The following is a 13,110-nucleotide window of genomic DNA, read 5'->3' on the forward strand; positions in this document are numbered from 1 at the left end:
AGTTGGGGATTTGTTCGAAGTATCGATCGACCCGAAGGAGCCGAGCCGAGTGTTAAGGATTAGAAGCAGTCTCAACCCCCAGCTTACCTCCGAGCTGATAAGCTTCCTGAAAGAAAATATCAATGTGTTCGCCTGGTCACACGTAGATATGGTCGGGATCAGCCTGGATATCATTTGCCATGTTTTGAATATTGACAGCGAAGCCAAGCCAGTTCGCTAGAAAAGAAGAGCAATGGATCCAGAGCGATATGCCGCCTTAAAATTAGAGGCGGACAATCTCTTCCGAAACGGGTCCATCTGAGAGGCACTCTACCCGACCTGGGTTGCCAACCCGGTTCTGGTAAAAAAGCCCAATGGCAAGTGACGAACCTGTGTCGACTTCAGCAACCTCAACAAGGCATATCCTAAAGACAGCTTCCCCCTGCCAAGAATTGACCAACTCGTGGATGCCACCTCAGGACATGAGCTGCTAAGTTTTATGGACGCTTACTCGAGATATAATCAAATTTCGATGTACGGGCCAGACGAATAGCATACATCTTTTATTACACATCGGGGGCTGTATTGCTACAAAGTTATGCCCTTCGACCTCAAGAACGCTGGCACGACCTACCAGCGATTGGTTAACCGGATGTTCTCCGACCAGATCGGCAAGTCAATGGAGGTCTATGTAGATGACATGCTGGTCAAATCCCATGTCGCTTCAGATCACATAGTGCATCTCGCTGAGATGTTTGATATCCTCTGACTATACAGAATGAAACTGAATCCTCTCAAGTGTTCGTTCGGAGTATCGTCAGGTAAATTCCTAGGATACATGGTTAAAAATTCAAGCTCTGCTCGATATGGAAAGCCCGACCTGCAAAAAATAGGTCATGAGTCTTAACGGGCGAATAGCGGCACTAAGTCGTTTCATATCGAGGCTAACAGATCACTGCTTACCGTTCTTCAATGTTCTGAAGGCCAATAAGAAGTTCGAGTGGACTCCCGAGTGCGAACAGGCGTTCCAAAGTATAAAAGAACACCTCGAGAAACCACATCTCTTGTCCAAGCCTCTTCCGCAAGAGATCCTGCTCATGTACCTGTCTGTCTCTTAGTTCACGGTCAGTGCAGCCCTAGTTCGGGAAGAGGAAAATGTCTAATGGCCAGTGTACTATGTGAGCAAGCGTCTAACGGATGCCGAGATGCAGTATCCGAAAATAAAGCGATTAGCCTATGCCCAGCTGATCGCTTCTAGAAAGCTGCGACCTTACTTCCACGCCCATACTATCCATGTGATGACTAATTACCCCCTCAGACAGGTCCTCCAGAAGCCAGAGGCATCAGGTAAATTACTTAAATGGGCCATGGAATTGAGTCAGTTCGATCTGAAGTACAAGCTAAGATCGACCATCAAAGGGTAGGCTGTTGCCGACTTCATTTCAGAATTCTCCTATCTTCCAAGTAAGTCGGAGCAACAGCCTAGTGAAGCCATCCAGGAAACTGCTCGGAATCTGTCGACCTGGAGCCTTTATGTCGATGGATCATCGAACAAAAAGAGGGCCGGTGCAGGTCTTTTCCTTTTGAGCCCCGAAGGGGCTCGCGTTCACGACATTCTTCGGTTCGGATTCAAGGCAACCAACAATGAGGCCGAGTATAGCGACTCCATGTTGGTCATTAACCAGATTTTAGGAGAGTATCAAGCCAAGGAAGAAAACATGATCCGTTATTTGAAAGAAGCTAAGGCCGCACTCGAGCCATTCAAGCACTTCGCAATCACTCAGATTCCCAAAGATGGCAACTCTGTGGTGGACGCCCTAGCAAGAATAGCCTCATCGTTGGACTCAGAAGCATCGGATATCATTCCTGTTCAATTCGTCGAGGCCCCAAGTATCAGCTCGATCGAACAGGCTGTGAATGTGATAGAATCAGATTCCTGGATGACTCCCAATTTGCGATACCTCAAGGATGGGATCTTGCCTGACAACAAGGTCGAGGCAAGGGTTCGGTGAACAAGATCTGCTCGTTACACCCTCATCGGAGACCAGCTGTACAAGCGAGGATTTAGTGTCCCTCTCTTTCGATGTGTAACCAGTGAAGAAGCAGAATACATCATGAGGGAAATACATGAAGGGATATGCGGCAATCACATCGCCGCATGATCTCTTGCGAACAAGGTTATTCGTCAATGCTACTATTGGCCCCGAATCCAAGATGACACCTACAACTTTGTCAAGAGGTGTGATAAGTGTCAGCGGTTTACGAACATACCGTGAGCTCCCTCCCACGAACTGATAACCATGACTAGCCCCTGACCTTTTTCCATGTGGGGGATCGATCTCATCGGTCCCATGCCAATCGGGAAAGGGGGAGTCAAATATGTCGTGATCGCGGTAGATTACTTCATCAAATGGGTAGAAGCCGAACTGCTAGCGACGATCATGACCAGAAAGCTCAAAGACTTCGTTTTCAAGAATATTGTTCGACAACGAGGAATTCAAGCAGTTTTGCGACGAGCTGAGCATCCATAAAAAATTTGCCTCAGTCACAAGACCACAAGCAAATGGCCAAGTTGAAGTTGTCAATAAAACCAATAAGCACACTCTAAAGGCCAAACTTGGTGCAGCCAAAGGGAATTGGGCCGACGACCTTCCCGAAGTCCTATGGGCATACAGAACAACTCCGAGAACCTCCTTTTTCGCTAGCATATGGGTGCGAAGCGATGATCCTTATAGAGGTAGGAACTAGTTCACTTTGGAGGGACTTATACAATGAGGCCGACAACGAAGCACTTATGAGAGCAAGCGTAGACCTTGTTGAAGAACATCGTAGTAAGGCTTCGCTAAGGATAGCAGCCTACCAGCAACGCGCGAAGAGATTCTTCGATTCAAAGGTCAGACGAAGAGACTTCCAGGTCAGCGACCTAGTGTTAAAGGAAGTTCTTCTCGGTACCAGGAAACCAAGTGCGAGAGTGTTAGGACCGAACTGGGAAGGTCCATACCGCATCGACAAAGTGATAAGACTAGAGACTTATCATCTCAAAAGGCTGAACGGTTCCAAAGTACCCCGAGCTTGGAATGCTGAGCACCTTCGACCATACTATCAGTAATTCTGAACTCAGTTTTCCTTGTAAATTAATTTCTGATTTTTGTTAATCATTTCCTTGTAAAGTGTTATTTTGTGTGCTTGTAACAGTCTTTGCATGTAATCTTGTTCGTGTAAATGTGTTATGTTATCACACTTGTTCCAATAATGTAAGCAATCAGAATGTACTCATGTATAATAAAGCGAACAAAAATTGTAAAAGCAAAAATGTATTTCATTAATGAGAAGAGTACAACAGGCAAAATGGCATGGCTATATGCCCTAATCTGGCCCCTAGAGGATCGACCTCATCGTCCTAGGGCTGGTCGGCTGGGGGTTTCTCTGAGGCATGTCCTGAACTTCCTGTCTGATCAAATGTTTGGGCAGCCACCGCTTCATCATCTTCCCGCGCCATGGACATAAGTGTATCCCGCCAATCCTCTGGGAGGTCGGACATATCAAGTCGCTGATTCTTCGGTCGCAAGGTGTAGATAGACTCGATCGCCCATTCGGCAGCCCTCTCCTCGACCTCCGCTGCCTGATTCTGCATCTCTTCTGTCAAGGAAGCAACTTTTCCCTGACTTGATTGAAGTTCAACCTCGAGAGCTTTCCTTCGCTTCTCGGAGGCGTCCCTTTCTTGTTCTGTTTGCAAGGCCTGCAGAGAGGTCACTTTAAGCTCCTGGTCCTTCTCTTCGGCGTCCTTGGAGAGTCTGGCTATGGTCCTTTGTAGCTCCTTTATTTCCTCCCCATGCTTCTCGAGTTGTGCTTTTTAGAAGTCCACCGTGCCAAGAGTCGCGTCTCTTTCATTCAGGTACTGGTTCACCGACTCAGAGGACAAGTTCTTTCTGTTTCAGCAGTTTCCAGGCTTCGCTTGAGTGTTGCGTTATCTTCCCTCAGTGCGACCTCCCCCTTTGCAGCTCCCAGCCGAACTTTCTCTAGGGACAGTTGCATGGAAAGCAGGGCCTGCAAACAAGGAAAGATAAAGTTAGCTTACCAGAAGCTAAGAGAAGTCCTCACCGAGGATAGTTTGTTTACCTTGCTTAAGTGTTGCAATGATGTGGACATCAGGTCCACGTCACTGGAGCCTACAAACTGCTCGAATGTTTCCGAAAGTCCACACTCCAGCAAAGTGTAGACCATCGGCTGCAGATACTCTAGCAGGTTCCCCAGCAAGTCCAGCACTGGGGTCTCTTTCTTCGCGCCTTCTACAGGGGCTGCGTCGCTTGTCAGTTCTTTACCCGACGTCCTGTTGTGACCTTTTGGGTTGATCACCCTCAGATTCGGTCTTTGACTCTTCGACCTGAATTTGCCGCTTCTTCTTTCACTGAGCTATTGTCTTTGGCCTCGGGCGAGCAGGCGACGGTTGGGAGACCTTCGTGGTTCAGATTGGTGCGTCCTCCGATGGTTGGGGCTGAGAAGTTCTAGTAGGTCACACCGGTGGGCCCGATGTTGCACCTTCAACCTAGGGAACGGTTAGAGCAGTATCGGTTGCCTTGACTTTTCTTGACTGAGGAAAATTGAGCGGCCTTCGTTGTGGCTCTGACTCCTTCGGAGGCATAGTCATTGCATGAAAAGCATCGTTAGTAAAGATATTTCATTTTACGACTAGAAAAGGACCAGTTAGTAGGACTTACTCAATGGGGGCTCTAAAGACGCGTTTGTGTTGAAGAAACCGTATCTCCGCAAATTCGCGGTCGTCACGAGCTTCTTCGCGTCATGCCTGTCCTCGGGTAGGAAGCCGAAATTCACGATCCTATTTGGATCAAAGAGCAGCCCTAAGTCGGTCGTCTTGTTAACTGTCAGAAAGGAATCAGGTCGTTATAAAGAGAACATTTAGGATTTAATGAATTCGTCAACCAAAAAAAAAAAAAAAAAAAAAAAAAGAGGCCTACTCGGTTCCTGGAAGCAGCAATGGCCGTCATAGTGAAAGAGAGAAAACTTTGTTCATAGGCCCCGCGTTGCTGGGTAATTGTGTATCCTCGGTGATAGTAGGTCGCGGACAAGTAATAAGAATCCTTGTCCTTGCTCTTTTTCAAAAAATACGAGCAGTCGAGCTCGTCGCGATCAGCTCGCCAGCCCGTTTCACGACACGCAATGTACATTGCAAGATAATGACGTACGCTTCGGAGTCAGCTACATCGACGCAATCCCGAAGTGATCCAAAAGGACCTGATGAAAGGGTGGAAGGGGATCAATCCCCCACCCTTGATGATCTCTTGGAGATCGCGGCCAAACCACCAACGGGTATCGATGAATGTGCCACGTTGAGGAAAACATCACCTCGATACCGTACTGTTTTATTACCCTACAAGCTCATCCTCGGTAAGTACGAGAAGACCTGGGAGGTATATTGCGAGAGCACCTGCCGGGGACAACTGGTTCCGCTCGGATCTGGTTGTTGAAGGGTCCATTTTGTCGGTCTGTAAAAGTGACCGCAAAAGGGTCATTAGCCGCCGACGCTATTTCGTATGAGACGTGGAGGGAAACAAACTCCCAATCCCAAAGAAAAACCTAACAGCATGATTCGAGTCGCATTCATGGCTCGAACCGAATAAGCATCTCGTCTCTGTGGGCTACCGAAAGACTGACGCCATTTAACCATGGAAAATAAGGAAACAAAAACAGAGAAAGTTCACCTCTCGGAGTATGTGAATAGCTTTGCTTTGAATACGGAAAAATGCTGGTTTGGAAGGCAAAGGTTCCAAGCTTCCGAAAATCTTTACTCTCTATGAAAAAGACTCCGGTGACATTGCCTGAGAAAGATTTGAGTTTTTATAGCGCATGAACCGACGTTTGGTTTTCTCGGAATCGAAACGCGTTTTGGGCAGCAAAGATTTCTACGTTGATCACGGCCACGTGTTCGCACATTAGCGGGGAGAGAGTGAGCGTCACGAGAGAAAGTCAAATCTTCATTGTCCCGTTAAAAAGCTCAAACAACGGCCATCTTCTCTTAGAGCATTAATTGCGCCTCAATCTGCATTTAATGCTTGGTAAGGGGAGTCGTTCCAGCATGCCACGCATTTAATGTTCTGATAAAGCGTACTATGTCAGCATACAACGCATTTAATAGTTCGGCTGGCATTATCACGCATAGGGCACATCTGTCAACGCAGAGACTGCTTCATTAAAGCACACAATCAAAGCACAAAAAGTGACGTCTGACGAAATCAGGTCGCTCGCTCTTGCAACAATGATCATGCGAGGTCGTGTTCGCAAAAAGTGCCATCCGACCTACTTTCAAACAGGTCGGAATACCAGGATTTCCAGAATTTCAGGAATCATCCAATGCAACAGACTTGTAGTTTCCAGGTTCGATTCTCGAACCTTAAAAACTAGGGACTTCTGTTATGCCTAAAAAAATAAGGGCTGACGTAAGGTCTAGTCAGCTGCAAGAGTCAATCATGGGTACACCCACAACCTGCTTCCGTTAGAAAATGGGTGCATGTCAGGCCAACTAGAAGCGTGTGGATCTCACATGTCCAATCCTGCTTAAATCGGCAGATCACTCTAGAAGGGGGCAATGTGACATAAAGACGGATTTGCACGGTAATCGCACCAACTTATAGATTCAATGATATTATCTCAATGCATCACTATAAATTGAAAGCTCCTCTCTCATTAAGGGGATTCACATATTTTACATTTGATTAGCTACCCTCTCTCTCTCTCTCTCTCTAGAATTTTCAGCATTTGATACCTTGCATTACCATTGTAAAGTCAGTCAGTAAACGACATGACCCTTATCATTAATACAAACATCAGTGGCGTAGGACTTGTACCTTAGCATCCGAACCACTTAAAAACTGTCCCCATTACATTACGGTCATTTCCTTTACATTCACGCGTGTCTTTTGGGCCAGCTCAACATTTCACACCTGTGTTTCATTGGTGTAAAAATCACACATCAACAGTATATAACATTAATTTCGTGGGTAAGTAAATGAAATATCAGTTTCAATGTAGATATTGTGTATAGTGTTACTTTGAGTGGATTATAAGTTTAAGATCCCAGTTCAAAACTGGAGTTATTGAACGGGTCTTCAGTAAATAAATAAAGAATTCAGTTTCAGATTTTAAGAATTGACTTTCTTGTAAAGCTGGCCAACACAAACCTAAAGCTCATTTTGAATTGGATTTTCTTGGACAAGGGGATTTGCACATGGACTGGCAAGTTATTTCTTCATTAATTCATGCTTTTAACAGTTAAAGCCTAACTTAAAGTCTTATTTATGGAAAATCTTGTACAAAATTAAATTCTTTTGACTTGGGGGAGCTTTCTTTTTTGAATCAGTAATTAATTAGGTGACTTTGGGGTTTGAAATAATAATAGATGTGTTGAAGAGTCCAAATTCACCTAAAAAGAGAGCATTTTCTAAGGAATTCGAGGAGTACTCGAATGTTATTGTGAAATAGACTGCAATGGGACATGGATCGTGGGTGAAATGAGTAATGTTATTAAGCAAAGCTACATTCATATCATAACTAGTTTTGACTTTAATCCAAGCACAAGTTTCAAAGTCGGGCCAAAGTTTGGCATAAAAACATTCAGCTTGGATAAAGGTTATGAAAATGGGATATGGATTTTCTCAACTGAATTTTTATTTCAACATTTTCAGATTTATGATTACGATTGTCAAAATAAATACACATCTCCATAGGAATATGATCATATAATGTATAGGACTGGTGAATTTATCATAACACACAGCCTCAATCCTCTTACCCTATCAAATAGACTCTTTGCACGAATTTAATAAACCAAAATAAACATAAGAAGACGTATACTTCTGGCGAAGATTTTAGCTTCTATCCTACCATATAGTATACTTTATATATAAACTCATGAGTATTTAATGTGTATCATCATGGGTTCTACAATATAATAGGAGATAGTTGTCGTCTTGCTGTGAGAATTCTTGGCGATCATGGTCAAGAACCTCTATCAGAGGAGGTTATCTTAGTTGTATGATCAGGTTAGAGTGATGTGGCCTCCCTAGAGAAAAAAGCCAAAGAGATACGCATAGAGCAACATTGTTTTTCCTCAACACTTGGCACTAAAATACTGCAATTCAAAGTTTATAATTAATGCAAACCAATTACAAGTCATATGATCCCCTAAAAAAGTAAATGCAGAGATGTGTGAATTGCATGGCAACATTACTGAGATTCATGAATAGAGTATGGGCTTCAGTGCCCTCCATTTACTTACAACCCATGTCCCTTTTTCCTCTCATCAACTACTCACCTTTGAGTTTGACCTGCCCCACCCACTTAGTGCGTTACACAATAACATAAATATAATTATTTTTAATATTAATTTTATCACAATATGGTTTATAGATGATTGTATTTATTGAGAATGATATGAACATGTTTAACATATTTTATATTATATTATATGTTAGTAAAAAGGTCAAAAAACGACACTCTTCGTAGGTTTCTGTTTCATGCCAGCAAGCATTGCATTTCTGTCATCTAAATTTTTATTTGGGTTTGAAAATCATCACCTTTGTAGTTCAATAACAAATCTTCTGCATTATTATTATTTTTTAAACAAAATATAAATACAAACTTTACATGCATGTATAGTATGTTTAGGTTCATTGTGATGATCTGAAATCATTTTTTTTGTTGAAAACAATATATATTTATATATGAATATAAGTTTTCGTAGATATTAATCAGCTTAATTAGTTTAATTTTTTTTTTTTTTTATGAATGGGGGTGTGGGATTAGTTTTAAAACACCTTAACTAATTTTCAAGACCTTAGAACTATCGATCGATAAGAGCTTTAATGACAAGTCTAATAGTACCTGGAAGGAACTCACACTAAGACTCTTAAGTAATGCACTTAAGAGTTCTATTAAACTTCAATTAGTTAATTTTTTGAGTTTTCGGAATATATAAAAAAAAAAAAAATCGAATTGAAACACCCTACAAATCCAAAAATAGGTAAGTGTAATAGGTAACCTCAAGATTTGAATCTAAGAAACCAATGAATAGAATAAACCTTCAATTATCAGACCAATTCATTGAAATCAATATTCTTGATTGAATAGTACTAGCATATGCTTGGAAACCAATTAATGCATGCCAAGTCTTAATTAATGTTTGATTTAAGTATTTTAACAATTATGAATTAATACTATATCTTTATTAAACAACTTTAAGCAAGCTAGGTATTATCAGATTTGGTTGTGACAAAGGGATAAAAAAAAAAAAAAAAAAAAAAAATGCGGCCTGGGTTAGCTTGCTTCTGTTAAAAAAAAAAAAAAAAAAGCGAAATTATATTAATAAAGTAGGTTCAATTAATTAGAGTAAAACTCAATCAAATCATGGGTGGCACTAGGCAAATAATGTCCGGATACAAACACAAGTGCGTCAAATCGGTGCAAAGTGATAGGGTTTATTTCAGTTATTTTTTTATTATATTTTAATCAACAACGTCATGCTATATCAAATTTGAGCCCAAAATTTGCCTTCCCTTTACAGTAAAACTCAATCATACCAAGACAAAGCACAATTTAAACATGTTGTGTTGGATTATTTCTTGTAAATCTCAATAGTAGTAGGGCTTAGAGAGCGTCCCATTTGATTCATGTTGGAAACAAATCAAGATATATTAAGGTTTAATCAAAATGATTAGAAGTTAGATCAAATAATTAAGGTTTAATCAAATGGGGTAGCCGTTTTCAATAAATGGCTTCTACTTTGATATATGCATTCTGGACCATAAAAAAGCTAAGAATTTATTCAAAATATATTTTCAATCCTTTATTTTGTATATTTACTGGCATAAATCCATTTGAGGGTGATAGATTAAATTCCATATTTGAGGAATTTTTTTACACCAAACTTGTGGGTGGGAATGTATTGACATTTAGATTTATACCGTATGGTAGACTAATTAATAGAACCTCTTTTTTACATATACAGTTAGGTTTAGACTTAAATATGCATATGGAAAGGGTGTTAAAGGGTTGGTAAGTGATTTCCTTTATTTATAAAGCTAAAAAAAGTGTAGATAGTACAAGAGGAATCTGGACCATCGCAGCTCCAGGCGCAGGCAGGCCTTGGGAAGGATATAAAAATGTATTACAGACAAAGGTTGATTAATTAATAAACTAGAGTTCCCTTTATATGAAGTGATTGATGTGAATTGGTGCATTTTTTTATAAACTGGTCTTATTGAAATGTGGAGATGTAGCTGCATACAAACTATACTATTTTAAGCTATCTAGGGCCTATGGGCATAACATTATAAAAAAAAATAAAAAAAAAATTACCCTATAGTTTTCCTTCACTAAAAATCAAAGGAGATATTTTTAATACTAACTTAAACATCATTTTTACCAAGTCATTATTTGACAAAATCTTTATACAGACATAAACATCATATTCCTTTAAATAGTGCAAATAATAAAAAATTTTTTAGTTTTAATGGTACGTTTAATAATAATCTCTTACCAATTTCTGTAGATCATATTTTAGTTTTTTTTTTTAATAAACTAGAGTGCTCGTCAGTTTGTACGTACTTCAATTAATCTCCTGATACCCTGAATTTAACAACTAAATAAGCCTCAAGTGGTACCTATATGAGGGTCAAAGTGGATCGAACTTAAGATCTCTTAAGTAATACACCCAAGGTGCTAACTGACCCCGCTCGATTCCCTAGTAGTGATTAGAGTCATAATTGAGTTCTTATTATATACCCAATTAAAATACTAAAAATATAGAGCACATTTAATGCCTTGTATTCTTCCTGTTTAGAAACAATTAGGCTAACTTATTTTAGTAGTTTAATGTCATTTGTCATAGCCATAGGTGAATCTAATATATCTATGGGGTGTCTGGATCGGGGCTATATAAGATAACGGGGGCAATCTTGTTTGTTTTATAAGATTCGATGTTTGGTTTACAAATAATAAAATTTACGAGATTTTTTATTGTAAATAGTGTTTACTGTTAGTAATGTGGGGGTAATCCATACCTCCCCAACCCGAGATTAAAGCATTACCAGAATAATGATTTTTCTACCACATTGTGCCCTTAATTAAAAACATTTCGGACACAATTGCTCTCAAATGTCTACAGAAAACAATTACCAGCCCCCTCCCACATTTGAGAAATTAGCTAAAATATCTCAGCCACAAAAAAGTTTAAAAGTTAACAAAATACCCCCAACTACCCAAGACCACCGCTGGCCGTGACTCACCCACTACCGCCGTTTTGCATCAGTCGTCGTAATGGTGCATGACTGGCGAGATCTGGTCAGTCGTGCACCAGTAAGTAAGTTGTTCAAATCTGGATATCCGATCTGAATAGGGCTTTCTTGACCGATCTGAATTTTCGGATCAGGCTATATATTGATCCAAATTCGATCGAATTATGTGGATATCTAGTTTTACGGATATCCGATTATTCGGAGATAATCAGAATCCGAAATTGATCCGAATTTTAAATTTTCTTATTAAATCAAATAATTCTAGCAATAAAATTGAAATTATAATTCCTTTACATGATAAAAGTATCTAAAAAAAATAACATGAAGTACAAAACATTAACCTATGTTGTCCAACACTGTCACAACCTAAATGACTATGCTATCTTCATTGCCAATTCCTACTCGTCATCATCCTCCTGTACAAACAAAACAAAACAAAACAAATAAATCATTTCAATAAACAGCTTTAAGATTAACAACAAATTAATCATAAGGAATAAATTATACCTCGCCACTGCCCTCCCCATCATCACCATGCATGGACGACATTCATCATTGTAGTGTTCAGATTACACAATCAAACCCAAATTAACCAAGCAGTCGTTAGAAACACAAATAAACAAACAAAATCAAACCAGTCACTAAGTTTGAATCAAATCCAGCACCAACAATCTTTGGAACACACATAAAACCAAACCCAATCGGCACAATTTAAAAAAACCCAGCCTCCATCAACTTGTAAATTTGTAAAGGTTCGAAACACAAATCAATACTAAGAACAAGAAGTTTGTAACCGGACAAAGAGAGAAGGCACCATATTACGGTGCCATTAACATCAAACTCAAATCAACATCAAAACAAAAACACCCATCAAATTGTACCATTAACAAACCATCACCAACAATAATAAAGAAATAAGCACCACGCAAATCGCACCAGCTATTACAGTGTGCGCCAGTCGTACAGCTGTGACAACAATCGATTGGGGCTTTAATCGTCAAAGAGACTGAGATCTGAGAGAGATTAGAGCGAGAGAGAATCGAATCTAGGCGTGTTTCGAGCGAGAGAGAGTGAGAGACCTAGAAGAGTTGAGCGAGAGAGACTGAGATCTGAGAGTGTTCGAGCGAGAGGGAGTGAGAGACCGAGAGAGTTGAGCGAGAGAGACTGAGATCTGAGTCTGAGAGAGTTTTGAGTGACTGTGTGTCTTTGTTTGTGCCGTTGTGCTTGTTCGAGCGAGAGAGACCGACAGAGTTGAGCAAGAGAGACTGAGATCTGAGTCTGAGAGAGTTTGAGTGGCTGACTGACTGTGTGTCTGTGTCTGTGCGTGTTCGAGCGAGAGAGACCGAGAGAGTCAGAGAGTTGAGCGAGAGAGATAGAGTGAGAGACTGAGATGAGATCTGGTTTGAGAGAGTGAGAGGTTGTGCGTGTTTGAGCGAGAGAGACAGAGTGAGAGACTGAGATGAGATTTGGTCTGAGAGAGTGAAAGGTTGTACGTGTTCGAGCGAGAGAGATAGAGAGTGAGAGAGTTGACTTAATTGTGCTTTACTGTTAGGGTTATTTTAAAACTCAAAACGACGTAGTTTAGTAAAATCCAGATCGGATACGGATATCCGATTTTTTAACAATCCCGATCCGAATATTCAGATTTTTTTAAATTACGATCCGTATCCGATCCGAATTTTCGAATATCCGATTTTTTCGGAGCAGAGCGGAGCAGATTAGGATCGGATATCTGATATTGGATTTTTTTGCACAACCCTACCAGTAAGGCCTTTTCCAGCCATGGATCACAGATTCATGGTCGAAAACGGCTAGATCTGGT

Source organism: Pistacia vera, unplaced genomic scaffold (genome assembly GCF_008641045.1).
Source record: "Pistacia vera cultivar Batoury unplaced genomic scaffold, PisVer_v2 Contig199, whole genome shotgun sequence".
Taxonomy (NCBI): domain Eukaryota; kingdom Viridiplantae; phylum Streptophyta; class Magnoliopsida; order Sapindales; family Anacardiaceae; genus Pistacia; species Pistacia vera.